This window comes from Vicia villosa, linkage group LG6 (assembly GCF_029867415.1).
Source record: "Vicia villosa cultivar HV-30 ecotype Madison, WI linkage group LG6, Vvil1.0, whole genome shotgun sequence".
In the NCBI taxonomy this organism is placed as follows: Eukaryota; Viridiplantae; Streptophyta; class Magnoliopsida; order Fabales; family Fabaceae; genus Vicia; species Vicia villosa.
This window is the reverse complement of record NC_081185.1, coordinates 141,887,446-141,904,251: the sequence shown is the minus strand read 5'-3', so window position 1 is coordinate 141,904,251 and position 16,806 is coordinate 141,887,446. Positions and strand designations below refer to the sequence as shown.

At 31.1% G+C, this 16,806-nt stretch overlaps 1 long non-coding RNA gene and 1 pseudogene across 1 annotated transcript; one reads left to right on the top strand and one right to left on the bottom strand.

Annotated features, from left to right (window-relative positions):
- Window positions 1-3,595: 3,595 nt before the first annotated feature.
- Window positions 3,596-5,486, bottom strand: LOC131614834 (xyloglucan endotransglucosylase protein 1-like; annotated as a pseudogene).
- A 2,431-nt stretch (window positions 5,487-7,917) lies between these two features.
- Window positions 7,918-10,872, top strand: LOC131612589 (uncharacterized). The gene is made up of 3 exons (XR_009287430.1): window positions 7,918-8,313; window positions 8,462-8,527; window positions 9,035-10,872. It is a non-coding gene; the product is annotated as an uncharacterized LOC131612589 (long non-coding RNA).
- Window positions 10,873-16,806: the final 5,934 nt, after the last annotated feature.

Below are 16,806 nucleotides of genomic sequence, written 5' to 3'. Positions count from 1 at the left end.
CTCAATGTTACAATGACATCTCACAAGTCACTGTTATTGTTGAAAGTTACACCTCAACTTTATTGAGGAACTAAAAAAAGGTTTTAATTAGCAAATAATTTTTAAGGCCAAAGTATTGTTTCCTCTTTAGATTTGTTTGAATGTTTAATGTTGAAAAGTTGGATTCAAGTCAAAAGCCCAAAATAGTAGCATATTATACTTGAATGAGAGGTATTATGGAATAGGGGTTCTTAGCATTAGAGGTACAGCAAACACATTAAAATAAAATAAAACTACACGTTGAGAAATCATTCTCCCAAAGATTATTATTTTTACTTATATGATTACGTAAAATTTATGTTTAGCTATCACAATAAAATATAGTTAGGTACTCTTAATAAGTTTATTCGTCAAAAGTTAGGAGAAATATAATAATAAAAAATTAATACATGTTTGATACTCTTATTTCGTCTTATTTCGGCACTTATGATATCCTAAATATTTATAGAGATTTTTGTTAACAAAGAAAATTGTAATGACAACACTAAAAAATAAAATGCACAATGAACTTCTTGCAAATGACTTAATTGTTTTTAATGAAAATATATACAACGTTAGTTATTGATGAAATTTAAGTATTTTTTTATAAGCATGAATTTGACTCTTTTGTTGGTATATTATGTTTTGGGTTAATTATATTTTTGGTCCTCTTAATATATCTACTTTTATTTTGAGTCTCTACAAATTTTCTCTTTTCAATTTTAGTACATTAAACATCGGCATAGGTGACAATCATTTTCCCTCATTAGATTGTCAAGTTTATCAAATCATAATACTTAGGTTTGCATGTTTGACCGCTTAATCGTTCATGCTTGACTTATCATAGTTGTCATCAGAGTTGTCATCATGGTGGTTGTCATCATCAAAAGTAGATGTCATATAACATGCAAAATAAGGTTCCACATTCTCCCCCCCTTTTGATGATGACAACACATCTCTCAGGGAGGTGATAATACAAACAATATATTTTAGAGTATAGAACTCCCCCCGAGTTTGATAGAAAATACACCCTCCACTGAGAGTGTATTTCTCCCCCTTTGTCAAAATAAAAAAGGCGGGCAAAAGATGCACTTGCGAGAAGAAATATGCAAAACAAGAGAAATTTAGACATTTAAGATAGAGAAATCAACACACTCATTATTATTGAAAAGTTCAAAATAAAGAAGAGAAATTTGCTGAATTGAAACATATGAAAGTACTAAAAGAACTTGCTGGATACAACGAAAATACTTAAGTGAGACTACTCTGCATCAAGATCATCAAAAAATAACATGTCATGAGATAAATTTGGATATGTTAGAGATCAAGTGACGGACTATGAAGTCGATCTTGTCATTGATAACATATATTTTTCAACTTATGATTTTTAAGAGGCTTTGGTTGTTAGTATCCGAGGGAAGTTCTCTGAGCTATTTATTTCTATGGTTATCTCCTTGCTTTTGGATTTTCTTTTCTTCTCATCTAATGGTTCATATTCAACGATCTTTCCATATTTTAGCTCATGTTGCATTGATGGTAGGACAGAGATTTCTATCGTGGTTGTTTCTTCCTTGAACACATCAACTTTAAATTTAAACCCTGGTTCTTCTAGAATCTCTGTGACTAGGTTTCCATATGGTAGGTGTGAGCATTTTTACTTGCTTTCTATAATGTAGTTAATATCTTGTCGTGCCCAACTAACCTTGACCTTATTTTCTATCATCCATACAGTTTCCACATCTACTTGGGTTAGGCAACCAAATTTACCTTTTTTAGGAAATAGGATATGACTCGTAACATAGAGAAACATTAGGCTTTTAGGGTATATGTATTAAAAAGTGAATGGATAAGGTATGTGTGACGAAGGTACTTTCGTGAGGGACGATACAATAGTGATGTAGTTGTATCTGTTGACTTTGTCTCCAAGTTCAATGATTCCGTCTTCATAAAGAAGATTTATCAACTTTCTAAATTCTTCTACTGAGAGATTTATCTCGTACCTTCTTACCCTTCTTTGAAGTATTCCATCGATTGGATGAAGGTTTAATAAGAACATCTTTACAAGGAATGTATAGATTCTTTTTGAATGCATAGAGAAAAAGCAGAAAAAGTCGAGTTCTATCAAGTAAATTTTGTGATGTATAGATTCTTTTTGAATGTCTACTTTTTGAACATAAAAAGTGTGCTAGTTAAGGTTTTAAAAATTTAGAAATGATATTTGGATATAATTTTTTTATTCTATCTAGTATATTTTGTGTGTATTTTTGAAATGTGGGTTAGGTATTGAAAGTAAAAAAGTATTAATTATAGAGATAAAAACATATAGTGTCACAAATAGCATTAATATTTTGATGTTGAAACAATGTAGTTGTTAAAAATTATCCTTGAAACATGAAATTATGTTGAATAAGTTTTATCAAAATTCTCTTTTGGGTGGGGAACATTTCATTGAATTGCTACACCATTATATTTGTCATTTATTTTCTTGCAGTTTTTTTTAGAAAGGTTTCATTGAACCTAATCCATCTATTTTAACCGAAGCATGTGAATACCGGTAAAAATAACCATATTTGTTTCTTCTCTTTTTAAGGCATTGTATGCTTTGTGTATTGCATAGACTCTTAACATTTAGCACTTAATTGAAAGACGTCTTATTTGGTTGTAGAAAGTGATTGTTTATAAACTTTTTTAAGTCTTGATTTTTCAATTTCAAACATGAAATTCTTTTTTTATGTAACAAAACAATACATCACCAATCTAAACTAAAGAGCTATAATATAAATAGGGTTCAATCAATGTACTTTCATAAGCAAAAGAGTATAAATATAAGAATGGTGTTATTTAAAATAATGTATCTCTATTTCATTTCTATGAACCCCGTACTACCAAAATCCATGTCCACTAAATCAACTTTATCAACCTTAATGACTTTGACGTGACAATATATTATATATGCTTTTGCACACAAAAAACATTAAATCAATAAAATATAACAAAAAATAAAGTGAACAATCAAATACCATAAAAAATTATTAATCATAGTATCCAGTACACAATTATGTAATGTTAGCTTTTATATTTAAATAAATTTAAATAAATTTGAATTTTGAATTAATTTTGCAAGAGGCGTCAATAGTAGACATACATGTCTTTTTAATGAATACCAAATTAAGAACTCTTCAATAAATAAATAAATAAATAGTACAAATTTTAACTTATATATATTGAATTAAGTAAAATATAACTTATAATTATTGTGTTAATATATTTTAAATTTTTGAAAAAAATTATATGTGATTATAAATTGGTTGTAATTATAATATTTGTTGCTCCCTCTAATACTTATTTTGAATATAATTTAATTTATACTTTCTTTTATATTTAGCCACACTGATATAGAATGTCTGGATCCGCCCCTGGTAGACATACATGTCTTTTTAATGAATACCAAATTAAGAACTCTCCAATAAATAAATAAATAAATAAATAGTACAAATTTTAACTTATCTAAAAGAACAAAAAATTTACTTCACGTTATATATTTGGTCCCAAAATGCATCATGACTGCATGCAATTTCTAATATTCATCTGGGTGATCAGTTAAGCGATTGTGGCATTCATAAGGAAGACCATGAGCAAAACGTATAAAATCACGACAATAGTCATAAACAATCAATTTTGTATAAATCTCTTTGAGCTTCTTCCTTGTTTCACCAGTAAGACCTTTATTTTCTCCATCATTGAAACCTAAGCAATTATTTGATGGACTAGGAATGCATGCATTGGCATTAAAGTTTCTAAATCCAGCCGTGAATGGAGCCTTTGACCAATCAATTTTCACCTGCCCCCCTCTTGTTGCCCATGAATCTCCATTCCATAGTGTTGTGTATAATTTCATTGGTTGCCTTGTTGGGAATGCAACACCGGTGTTTTGTCTATTATGTATCACTCTTATGAGTATGTTATCCACCAATATTCTGCATAGATGCCAAACACATGATATAATTATATGTATATATACATTGTTTTGTTCCATATATAGAATTATATTTTTTTTCATTGTTTTAGAAAGAATTTTTGTTATGGGGATCATTATCTTGTCACTTAGATCAAGGGGCATATATTAATTATAACGATAGAATCATGTAATCTTAGGATTTGGGTTATGTGCGGTGTGATTACACGCAATCATCAATTTTGGTCAATTTATGGAGGTTCCAACTCACATTTAATTTCTAATCAGTGTTATTGATTGTTAATGTATTAAAATCTTGTGTAATTTAGTATTGAATTTGTAATATGTGTTAACTCGGGTATTAGGTCTAGTAGAAATTAAGGTTAGATGGTGCTTCAAAATTTAAATTAAGATGTGAGAGGTGCCACATTTAGTGGATGACATGTCTTGAATAAAATTATGTACCTTTAGTGAACGAAAACGTGAAAAACGAAATAAAAAATATTCCTAATAAATTTTATGAAAACTTACTTAAACAATCAAGAACTTACATTATGCGCTGAGGATTCCAATCAATTGAGTAAATGTGAAAGTCTTTTGTGGGATCAAACCAAAGATAGAATTGCACCTCACGACCTCCATTACCATTGGCATATAAATTGGTTGAGAGAATATATGGATCACCAGATAAGTTGCCCAAAAATTCCATATCAATCTCATCATGGTGTGGTCCTTGAGAACTTAGCTGCATATATACATATATGTGAAATTAAATAGTCATACAATAAGTAAAAGTTCCTTAAATTATGCAATGTGTAATGTGTATGTGTAACCGTAATGGTATTAACTTGTTTTCCATAGCTATAATTTTTGCCACAACATAACAATTTGAATTGGCTACTGTCATAAATCTTACACATTCATGTGGTTAGCTCATCGATGACAGTTGGATCAAGATCAAACAATATATATATATATATATATATATATATATATATATATATATATATATATATATATTTCAAATTTGATAATTTTAGAGTTTAAAATATAAAAATCTATTTGATTCATTTATTGTTTGATCTTGATATAAGGGTCACCGGTGTGCCAATTGTGTGAATTTTTACCAAAATATAAAGATTTGCAGTGCAACATCAATTGTAATTTAAAACTATTATAAATGTGAATTAAGAGTTTGCAAATATTTTAGTGTAATTCTGGAACAAAGTGCATACATAATATGCAGTGACAGTGCCCGCAGAGTTTCCTGGCACAAGTTTGATTTGCATATCAAATCTTCCAAACAAATATTCATTCTTGGTACCAATGCCTGAGCCAGAATATTTATCCATTGTAAGTGTCATACAATTGCCACCATCTTGTATGTTAGCCCTTTTATCTCCAAATAAAATGTTAAAATCAGTGTTGAAATTTCCACCAAATGCAATTGCGCTAAAGGTTAAGCATAAGCAAAGCAAGAGAAAATAGAGTTATTGGCATATGAAGAAGCCATAATTAACTAATGTTTCACTTTGTTAAAATTGATAAATTTAAAATTTGAAAATTTGTATTTAAATTGAAGTTTGTATTTACACAGTTGTCATAATATGTGTAAAACGCAACAGATTTTGATCAATTTAGTTGTCTAAAGCTCAATGTTACAATGACATCTCACAAGTCACTGTTATTGTTGAAAGTTACACCTCAACTTTATTGAGGAACTAAAAAAAGGTTTTAATTAGCAAATAATTTTTAAGGCCAAAGTATTGTTTCCTCTTTAGATTTGTTTGAATGTTTAATGTTGAAAAGTTGGATTCAAGTCAAATGCCCGAAATAGGAGCATATTATACTTGAATGAGAGGTATTATGGAATGGGGATTCTTAGCATTAGAGGTACAGCAAACACATTAAAATAAATTAAAACTACACGTTGAGAAATCATTCTCCCAAAAATTATTATTTTTATTTATGATTACGTAAAATTTATGTTTAGCTATCACAATAAAATATAGTTATGAGAAAAAAAAGTTAGGAGAAATATAATAATAAAAAATTAATACGTGTTTGATACTCTTATTTCGTCTTATTTCGGCACTTATGATATCCTAAATATTTATAGAGATTTTTGTTAACAAAGAAAATTGTAATGACAACACTAAAAAATAAAATGCACAATGAACTTCTTGCAAATGACTTAATTGTTTTTAATGAAATTATATACAACGTTAGTTATTGATGAAATTTAAGTATTTTTTATAAGCATGAATTTGACTCTTTTGTTGATATATTATATTTTAGGTTAATTATATTTTTGGTCCTCTTAATATATCTACTTTCATTTTGAGTCTCTACAAATTTTCTCTTTTCAATTTTAGTACATTAAACATCTGCATACGTGACAATCATTTGCCCTCATTGGATTGTCAAGTTTATCAAACCATAATACTTAGGCTTGCTTGTTTGACTGCTTAATCGTTCATGCTTGACTTTTCATAGTTGTCATCAGAGTTGTCATCTTGGTGGTTGTCATCATCAAAAGTAGATGGCATATAACATGCAAAATAAGGTTCCACATTCTCACCAGTAAGACCTTTATTTTCTCCATCATTGAAACCTAAGCAATTATTTGATGGACTAGGAATGCATGCATTGGCATTAAAGTTTCTAAATCCAGCCGTGAATGGAGCCTTTGACCAATCAATTTTCACCTGTCCCCCTCTTGTTGCCCATGAATCTCCATTCCATAGTGTTGTGTATAATTTCATTGGTTGCCTTGTTGGGAATGCAACACCGGTGTTTTGTCTATTATGTATCACTCTTATGGGTATGTTATCCACCAATATTCTGCATAGATGTGAAACACATGATATAATTATATGTATATATACATTGTTTTGTTCCATATATAGAAATATATTTTTTCATTGTTTTAGAAAGAATGTTTGTTATGGGGATCATTATCTTGTCACTTAGATCAAGGGGCATATATTAATTATAATGATAGAATCATGTAATCTTAGGATTTGGGTTATGTGCGGTGTGATTACACGCAATCATCAATTTTGGTCAATTTATGGAGGTTCCAACTCATATTTAATTTCTAATCGGTATTATTGATTGTTAATGTATTAAAATCTTGTGTAATTTAGTATTAAATTTGTAATGTGTTAACTCGGGTATTAGGTCTAGTAGAAATTTAGGTTAGATGGTGCTTCGAAATTTAAATTAAGCAGTGAGAGGTGCCACATTTCGTGGATGACATGTCTTGACACTAGTACAAAAATACATTTTTAGCCGTGTTTGTTAAGTCAGTTCACATGCCAACTGACCTAAGAAGTTACACGGTGACAATTTCGTAAATACTTGTAACTAAGTTAGGTCTGTTGTATTTAAAGCTGACTTAACAAAGATTAAATAAAAAAATATATAATTCGCATTAAATATTTTAAGTCGCTTGTATTCATTAACTGACTTAAGAAATCTATTTATTAAGTCTGGTTTCGTCTACCTGGCCTAAGAAATTTTATTTACTTTTAACCCATTAAATTTTAATATGTACTACAAGAGAAACGAACTCGGTACACTATAAAACATAGTTTTATATTAAATTATAGGGTTAAATATGTTTATAGTCCCTATAAAATTATTAAAAATGACTTTTAGTCCATATAAAAAAAATGTCGACTTTTAGTCCCTATAAAATTACTTTTGCATGCAGTTTTAGTCCCTCTACAAGGGCTAAAACTGAGTGCAAGAGTAATTTTATAGGGACTAAAAGTCGACATTTTTTTTATAGAGACTAAAAATCAAAATTCAGATATTTATAAGGACCAAATACATATTTAACCCTAAATTATATTTGTCAAAAATAAAATAAATAATTAAATCATCAAATTATAAAAAAAAATAAAAAAAAAAACAAAAAAAAAAAACGCATCATTCATTGAGATAGAAACGAAACCCTTCCTCTTCTTCTCAAACTCTTTTTAACACAAAATCCATCTGAGTGCAAACTCAACTTCACTACAAACCCTTCTCTTACTGCAAACCGTTCTTCACCGGAAATGTCTTTGTCATACACTTCTCACCGCATGACTCCAAAATTGACTAAACCAACAAATAATTTCCTCCTATGTAGAATCCCTTCATTTCACTTCCTCTTCAAATTCTCACTACTTCCCCCGTTCCTCTCATTTCCCGACACTCTCTTTCTCTCTCCCATTCACTATCTGTGACCAACTCTCTGATTAGAGCATCGTCGATATGCCCCTCTTCATCTCGGACGAAGAGTTCTTACTGTTATCCGGCGACACAAGCGCCATAACCCTAAAAGCACGAAGGTGAATGAGTTGCACTAGTCAAAGAGGCAGTTAATTAAGTTGAATAAACTTAAATATCATTCTTTTTATCTTTCAATTCTTTTTTATCATGCAACGTGATGTACTTTCATCTGAGACTCTGCCTGATTGAGCTTTTATATGCTTGTAGGAATTAATATCAACTAAAGATGATGATGCAACCAACAAAGAGAAATTTTCTGCTGAACTTTCAATTGTAAGTGTTATGGCATACATGAACCTCTTCCCTAAATATAAGCCCAATTTTTTCCCTTTCAAATACTGCTATAATATGCTTAGAATTTGGATATAGTAGCATGGCTATCTATATTACTTTTTGGGTGGCAAATGGCAATCTATATAGCATTGGGGTATAGCAGCATGGCTATCTATGCAGTATGCACTGTTCTAACTGCTTATCTTAAATATGTTTTACAGAGGAAGAATGAAGGGATACTTCACATATGCTCTGTATAAACTGTTTCATTTTATAGTGTGTGAAAATAAACCGACAACTGCTTGAGAATATATCATAATATAGTTTCACGAGCCCAAATCAACTCATCAAAAATCTCTTTAGTGTTATTTTGTGTGCTTAGGCCAGTTAGGTGTAGTGTGTGTTGGACATATCATACTAAGGAGGCTTGTGAATTTAATATCTTTGTTCTTTCTCTCAAAAAAAGTGTTTCTTATTTTTTTTTCTTTTAATGATGAGTGTTTGCAGGTTCATCCTCGTCAAATTGATTCACACTCGCATGTTGTTAAAGAAAGATGATGAATGAGACTTTATACAAATACTCGATAAATATGACTGGTCCAACAATCCCATGCATCTCTTTTTTTTTCATAAACAACTCTTATATAAAGATTAGGAGTACTAGGGGTACTCCAACCCTATACAAGAAAAAAAGGAGAACAGATTAAAGTTACAATCGTCATGCACACAATGGAGGGTTTTTATACCACTCATAGAAGTTACAATTGATACTTCCTTTTGAAGTTGAAACAATCCACCACCAAGAATGCCACTGTATCTTGTAAAATACCTCCTCAAGATCAAACTTTGCATTGTTGAAGATTATGTCATTTCTCATATTCCAAATACACCAGCAAATTGTTAACCATAAAGTTGCAGCCCTGTTACACTTCAGTTTGCCCTTCAATTGTTCTATCCAATTCATCAAATTTCCGCAGCAATCCAATACGGTTTGCATCTGAGTATCAATCCACAATAGAATTCTACTCTTCAAAGAAGCTAATTTAGAACAGTGCATGAACACATGATCTAAATCTTCTACCTGCAATTCACAAAACACACACACAGCTTGTTGTTGATGAGCTATAATATTTCTTCTTTGAAGTTGTCTCCGTGTTAGTAATCTATCTCTAACCAACCTCCAGCCGAAAATCTGGATTTTTGACGGCACCGCTGCTCCCCATATGATACTCAAACACTCTTTCATTCCAGTTGCTCCCATAGAATCCGGTTGTTGATTTAACCTCGTATAATACGATTCCACGGTGAAACAATTAGAGTTGTCGTAAGGCCAAATGAAAACATCTTTGGCACAATTGACAGGGCTGATCCCAACCAAACAGGTTTTCAATTCCCCATATTCACTTGAAGCCTCGCTCCCAAGAACTTCTGTACCTCTAATCAGGATCCATTCCCACACTTCTCCAGTCCACTTTCCATAGTTATAGACAGAATCTTCTTTAAAAACCACTTCATTATATAGAGAAGAAAATTGGCCAGCCAAATTACCTATCCCAATCCATTGGTTCTTCCAAAACATAATGTTTTTACGATCTCCTAATCTAGATGTAATTTTTCTCATGAGTCCTTCATCCTCATCACACAACTCCATAATGTCCCTCCACTATAATGACTCCTTATTTTTTGGAATAGAGTTGTCACAGCCCCACATTTTGTTTCTCACATTCCCATATCTACCTTCCAACACACCTCTCCATATAGCATCTTCCTCAGTCAAGAATCTCCAAGGTCATTTAGACAATAATGCCTTGTTATATCTTCCTACATGTTTAATCCCCAAGCCTCCTTCTTCTTTTGATTTACATACCTCCTTCCACCCTACCCAAGCAATGGATTTCTTGTCCCCGACTCCACTCCACAAAAAATTTCGTTGTATGGAGATAATCTCTTTCATCACCTTTTTTGGAACTTTGTAAAAAGAGAATTTCGCTGTTGATCCCATGCATCTCATAGAGTATGTACTGTGTTTTGTGAGTTGCATTCCATGGTGTAGTTTCTTTCTGTTCAATACGATTAAGATTTTGTTGAAATGCTTGAGGTTTGGTATATGTTCGCTATTTTGAAAGTGATTGTTGTATATTGTTTCGATAGTGGTTGTTCCCCCTTGATATGTTTTACTTGGAATAACTATTATGTTGCATAGGTGGTGTCAGATTTGCTCCTTAAAACTGTGAGAAACATGTCCTAGAATTTGCTTGTTAAAACTGAGAGAAACCTTGTGTAAGTTATGTTCCTTTAACAAGTGACTATTGTGCTCCTTAGAATTAATTTAGTTATGAATTAATGTTGCTCCTTAAATTAATTTAGTTATGAATTGAATGTTGCTCCTTAGGATTTCATGATATTTGTTGCAATTGCTCCTTAAATACTTTTGCAATATGTTTTTGGATTTGCTTCGTAAATATGATGTGTGGAGGCTATTGCCAAATAATCCAACTTGTTAGGTCAGTTCTATAGAAACTTCTTAAGTCGGATACAAGTGGAGGAAATGCTTACCGAAAGCCTAGACTTATTAAGTCGGTTTTTATGTAATCAACCTAATAACATTTTCTTAAGTCAGATCCAAAACCGACTTAAGTGAAAACTTCTTATGTCGACAACTCTTAAATCAGGCCCGGAACCGTCTTAAGAAGTCGTTTTTAACCGACTTAACATTTCAGTCATTTATTTTTTTATCTTTCTATTTTGCTCATTTATGTTTTTTAAATATTGATATTTTTATCCTTTTTATAGAATCCATCAATCAAGAAGGCTCGAAATTCATATCAGTTTCATCATTATCTTGATCATCATCTTCATGCACACCATATTTAATGAAATGAAAGATCCAAAAAGAAACACGCTTTGTTTTTTCTATTAAATAAAATCCACTTCTAATTTTAAAAACTCATACTTCTACACAAATATTTCAACCATTTTAAATCCAAACTCTTAATTTCTATAAAAAAAAATGAATTGAGAAATTGAAGTTTTTGGGGATTTAGAGTGGCCTGGGTTGGGCATCTAATATGGATATATATGGTCCAAATATTAAAATTAGTAATAAATGAAATATTAGAAAATGTGTTTGTATTTATGATATATAACTTGCCACACTTTTAGAGACCATTAATGTGTGTGTTTGGGGGTGGAGGTGGGGGGCTTGGTCTAAAAATATTAAAAAACTTTTAATATTATATTACTAGGGAATTTTAGATGTAAATTAGTTGTAAATGCAGGTATAGGAAATACAAAAGTGTAACATCCAACTAATATTCTCCATAATCATATCAGCAAGACGTTAAATTTTTGGCACTGAGGACATACAAAAGTTGAGATGACATAAAAAAATCTAAAGTTAGGAATATATATATATATATATATATATATATATATATATATATATATATATATATATATATATATATATATATATATATATATATATATATATATATATATATATATATATATATATATATATATATATATATATTAGGAGGATTTTTAAAATATATATATATATATATATATATATATATATATATATATATATTAGGAGGATTTTTAAAATAAGAGATAGGAGGATTAATTGTTAATCATTAAAATTGATAAATGGTCTTGATCAACATTTAATGTCTATATTTACATGTGACTTCATCGAGATAATTTATCAAATCTAATGATTAATATTAAATTCTCCTATATCTTATTTTAAAAGTCCTCCTACTTGATACAATCTTCAAGTTAGCTGCTCATCCAAGACTTTAATCCCAACCTTCTACCGAACATTTCGCTTCTAAACTATACCTGAAAAACAAATAATATTGGGGTGAGATTACTAAATCCCAATGAGTCCTCTTATGCTATGGATCATCTCGGTTCTATAGGGATAAAATATGATTATTCTCACATACTTTAGTGAAATAATCCTTATGGGATACTATGGGTACCAGGAATCCTTGTTCCCGTTCGTGGAGGAGGGCCATAACGACTAACACCCATTTCTCCTATGTACACCATTTTTAAGCAACCAGGCTCATGGTTACATTTCATGGCTAGATGTGTAACCAACCATTCTTTAAACCCACTATATCCGAATCATTTCAGCATCGAGTCATTAATTCAATGAATAGGTTCTTACCTTAATTAGTTAAGACATAAAATCAGTTTATTAATTATGTGTTGCTTAAATTAATTATTAACCGATACGCTCCTGTATATTAATGTATCATTTACGACTTCTTTTCTACGAAAACAAGATACCCCCTCGATTATAACATCTCGCGCGGGTTTTAGTCACAGTCCTGCTAAGATCCCGTCATAATCCTATTATGAACCCGTTCGATCAGTTAACGTGAGGTTCTAATCTTTTACATGTCATTAGTTTTCTAGCATTAGTTAAATATATACATAGCACCTTATTGGTTAATTAGTGTATTAATTATCCTAATTAGCACACAGGATTTGCCTAAACTGGACCTCACGTCCAGGTTTGCCCTGTCAGCGCTCCTCCTTAGTACATATAATTTGCCTAAACTGGACTACGCGTCCAGGTTTTCCCTGTCAGTATTCATTCTTAGTACATGTGATTTTCCTAAACTCGACTACGCGTCCAGGTTTGCCTTGTCAGTACTCATTCTTAGTACACATGATTTACCTAAACTTGACTACACATCCAAGTTTACTATGTCAGTACTCATTCTTAGTAAACATAAGTCCATAATTATGTATACTTACAACATGTAAAGAAGATAAGGATCATGCATACAACAAGGGTAAACTTCCATAGCATCATCCTAACATCAATGCACAACATTATTAGCATATTATTAAAGCATTTTTAATCTTAACCTCCTAACATGCAATCCAACATGTACTTAACATATAACACAGCTATCATATAAGAATGATATTTATTCATCATAATATAGAGCATTTGATTAGCTTTCCAACTCCTTTTGTCGCACTTCATTTTGAGTCATGGAGCTCGAGTTGTGATCGAAACAATATTTGAAACTAAATTTGCCTTCGTGATTCGAATCATGTGTAAATTCTGATTCAAATCAAATCAGTTAGGAGCCAAAAATGGGCTATGATTTGAATCATAACACCTTATGTGATTCTTTGATTTGAATCATAACACCTTATGTGATTCTTGGATTTGAATCAAATCAATCAGGGGGCACCAGAAGGCTTCTGATCTGAATCAGAACTTCTCTGATTCGAATCAAACTTACAAATCTCCATATTTCCACATTTTCTTCATGTTTTTCTCATCCTAACTTCATGGGAAACATATTCATTAAATCCATAATGGTACTAACATGTTAAACCAAGTATTAGACCAAACATGCATCACATTAAGGGTTCATTCCATGGCAGTTTCTCACAGCAAGTTGCACGGGTCATGATATCCTAAGGAGTATTCATTCCAATCAAGTTTATCAAGCAAAAACATAGTTAAGTGTATGATTTGGAATTAGCCACAATCATGAGCATGTTATTTCAACAATAATCATGGAAACATCATGCATACAAGAACTCACAACCCAAAGCCCCATTGATAAACAACCCTAGAATCCCCTAAATTCCCCAAGGTCCTACCTAAGGACTCGCCTTGAAGAGAAGGTTCTGAGCTTAATGATGAGAATTGAGATGGTTGAATGATCTTTAGCAAATTGATCAAGATGCCCCTTGATTCTTCTTCTTCTTCTTCTCCAAGGTCCTTTCCTTGCAATGCTTTCCCTATTTCCTCCTCTTCTTCTGACGCCTCACCTTTCCCGAACTCTCTCTTCCAAATTATGATTTCTTCCAGGGTAACATAATGAGAGGATGAGGAAAAATGTATATTATGACCTTATAAGTGCTTGTGAAGGAAATGCCACTTTTACCTTTTATCTTAACTTCATATTTTTAATGAGTTCCATCTTACCCATACAAGGATACTAGCTTATGTCTTATGTCATTCTTATATAATTAGGGCCATAAGCATCACTAATGCACCATGCCACTAATGGGATTAGCAATTAAATTCAACTTGGTTAACTTAGATTCATATTAACCTCTACTCATAAATATGAATAAGAAATGAGGATGTTATATTCTCCCCCCTAAATTGAAATTCGTACTCGAATTTCTTTCAACCAACTAGATAAAAAATATTGCTTACATCTCTTCCTTGACTAACATGTGACTCTTCCCAGATGAGATTCCGTTCTAACAGCATGAATCTATAATATACTTGTGTCCTAACGTCCCCTTACTTGTAACCTTAGTTCTTACACAGTCACAACTCTTCTGATACGCCATTCTGATATACTTGAGAATTAATCCTTTCGGATTCGCAACCCTTACTTCCTCACACTCAGTCTTCGTAGCTTCATAAATCATTGTATTCTACTCTTGTTGGATATCCATCGTATTCAATCTTCGTCTAGCTCGTTACTTTTTTAAACATACTCCACTAATTTATCATTTCTTTTTTTCTTTGTTCCTTGAACTACCTCCAATCCAAGAAAATTCCTGCTACAACTTTCATCTCTAACAACGAAGTTCTGTATACACTTTCACACGAACCCAAATGGAGTTATATAGGTGCTTGGCAACTGGCGCTGGACTTGGTAGGGAGAACCACAGTTCGATCCCCCGCAACTGCGATCGGGAGGGGGAAGGAACCACTTGATGTCAGAACTCGTCCCCGAACCGGACAAATCCGGTGTAAATCATAAAAAACGGGAAAACTGGCGGTTTTTCTGAACCGATGGTTTAAATACATTTTTTATTTTTTTATTTTAAAATATTAAAACACATCGTTTTGATGATTTTAATGAAAAATTAAATTAAAAAATAATAGAAATAAAATTTAAAAAAAATATTGCAAATATGGTTGATTTTGTTACCGGTGATTTTGATATTGAAGAAAGAGATTCCAACATTAAAACAATTTTTTCTTTTTTGAAATTAAATTTAGTAGACAATAAAATTATTTTGTTATAAATTATTCAATTAGATTATGTTGCGATTAAACTTTGTTTGCAATTATACATTATAATTTTGTACTATTTTATTATGTGTTATATCTATGTTTAAAATTTGAATTTAAATTATGAACTTGTGAATTTATTAATAATATGATATTTTCAAAAAGTTTAAGTGCTAGTTATATTTTGTAGAGACTGAATCTAGTTCGACAGATTTTATACCTATATAATTTTGTTATAACGACCGGTCTATTCATCCAAGTCATCCAGTTTAACCCGGTTTAGTCATGCGGTTCGACCAGTGACCCAGTGGTTCGACCAATAAAGCAGTGACCCAGTACCCTCACCGGTTTGATGTCCCGTCCGATTTTTAAAACATTGTTCCTATTATAATAAATTTATGTTTTATTATAGATAATTATATTTTTAAAATATTTTTTTTATTATTATAATTATATTTTTTTAATATAGGCCCATTTTTAAAATTAAAGAAGGCCTCCGAATTAATTGGGCCGGCCTTGCTTATATATATATTTGGGGTCCTGTACTGTTGACCCTATTGCTCTTGGAGATGATCGGGCTTATAGGAGTATTTAAGTGGGACAATTTCTTTATTCACCCCTGCTTTTTTAGGAACCTGCAGCGAAATTTTAAAAATGCTCTATTTCGGAAGTGTATCTCCGAAGTTATCTAAAAAGGTGATTCCGGAGATGCATCTCCGATATCATATTTTTTTATTTAAAAAAATGTGTTTTCTTCAAAAATGTGTTTTACTTAAATGAATTATGATACAATAAATAAAGGTAAGTTAATGAAAAAAATAATAAATATCACATTGGTATTTTAAATGGACAAATAATTTGAGACAAATAAAAATAGGAAAGAGAACACATATTGTGTGAGACGAGAAAGTAAAAGATAATACTTAACAATATTGGTGCATCCTTAATAACTCCTCTCTTCTTTACTGAGTTGAAAGTTTATTCTGTAATAATTTTCAACAAAACAAATATATTTTTTAAACTGGCGTATCCTACAAGCAAATTCACTTAAGTTTTTACTCTATTATTTTGAAGAAAAAAATAAAAAAGTAGGACCTGGTCCAATTTTTTTCTTTCACATGATCATAGAATTTCTCTTTATTAGATACAAAATACAGAGTGAGTTAAATACAAATTCAATTTGCATTAATAAACCTTCGTTCAAAGTGCACCAGTATTCTCAACATGCTACTGTTAGAGCCAAAATAATTTATAT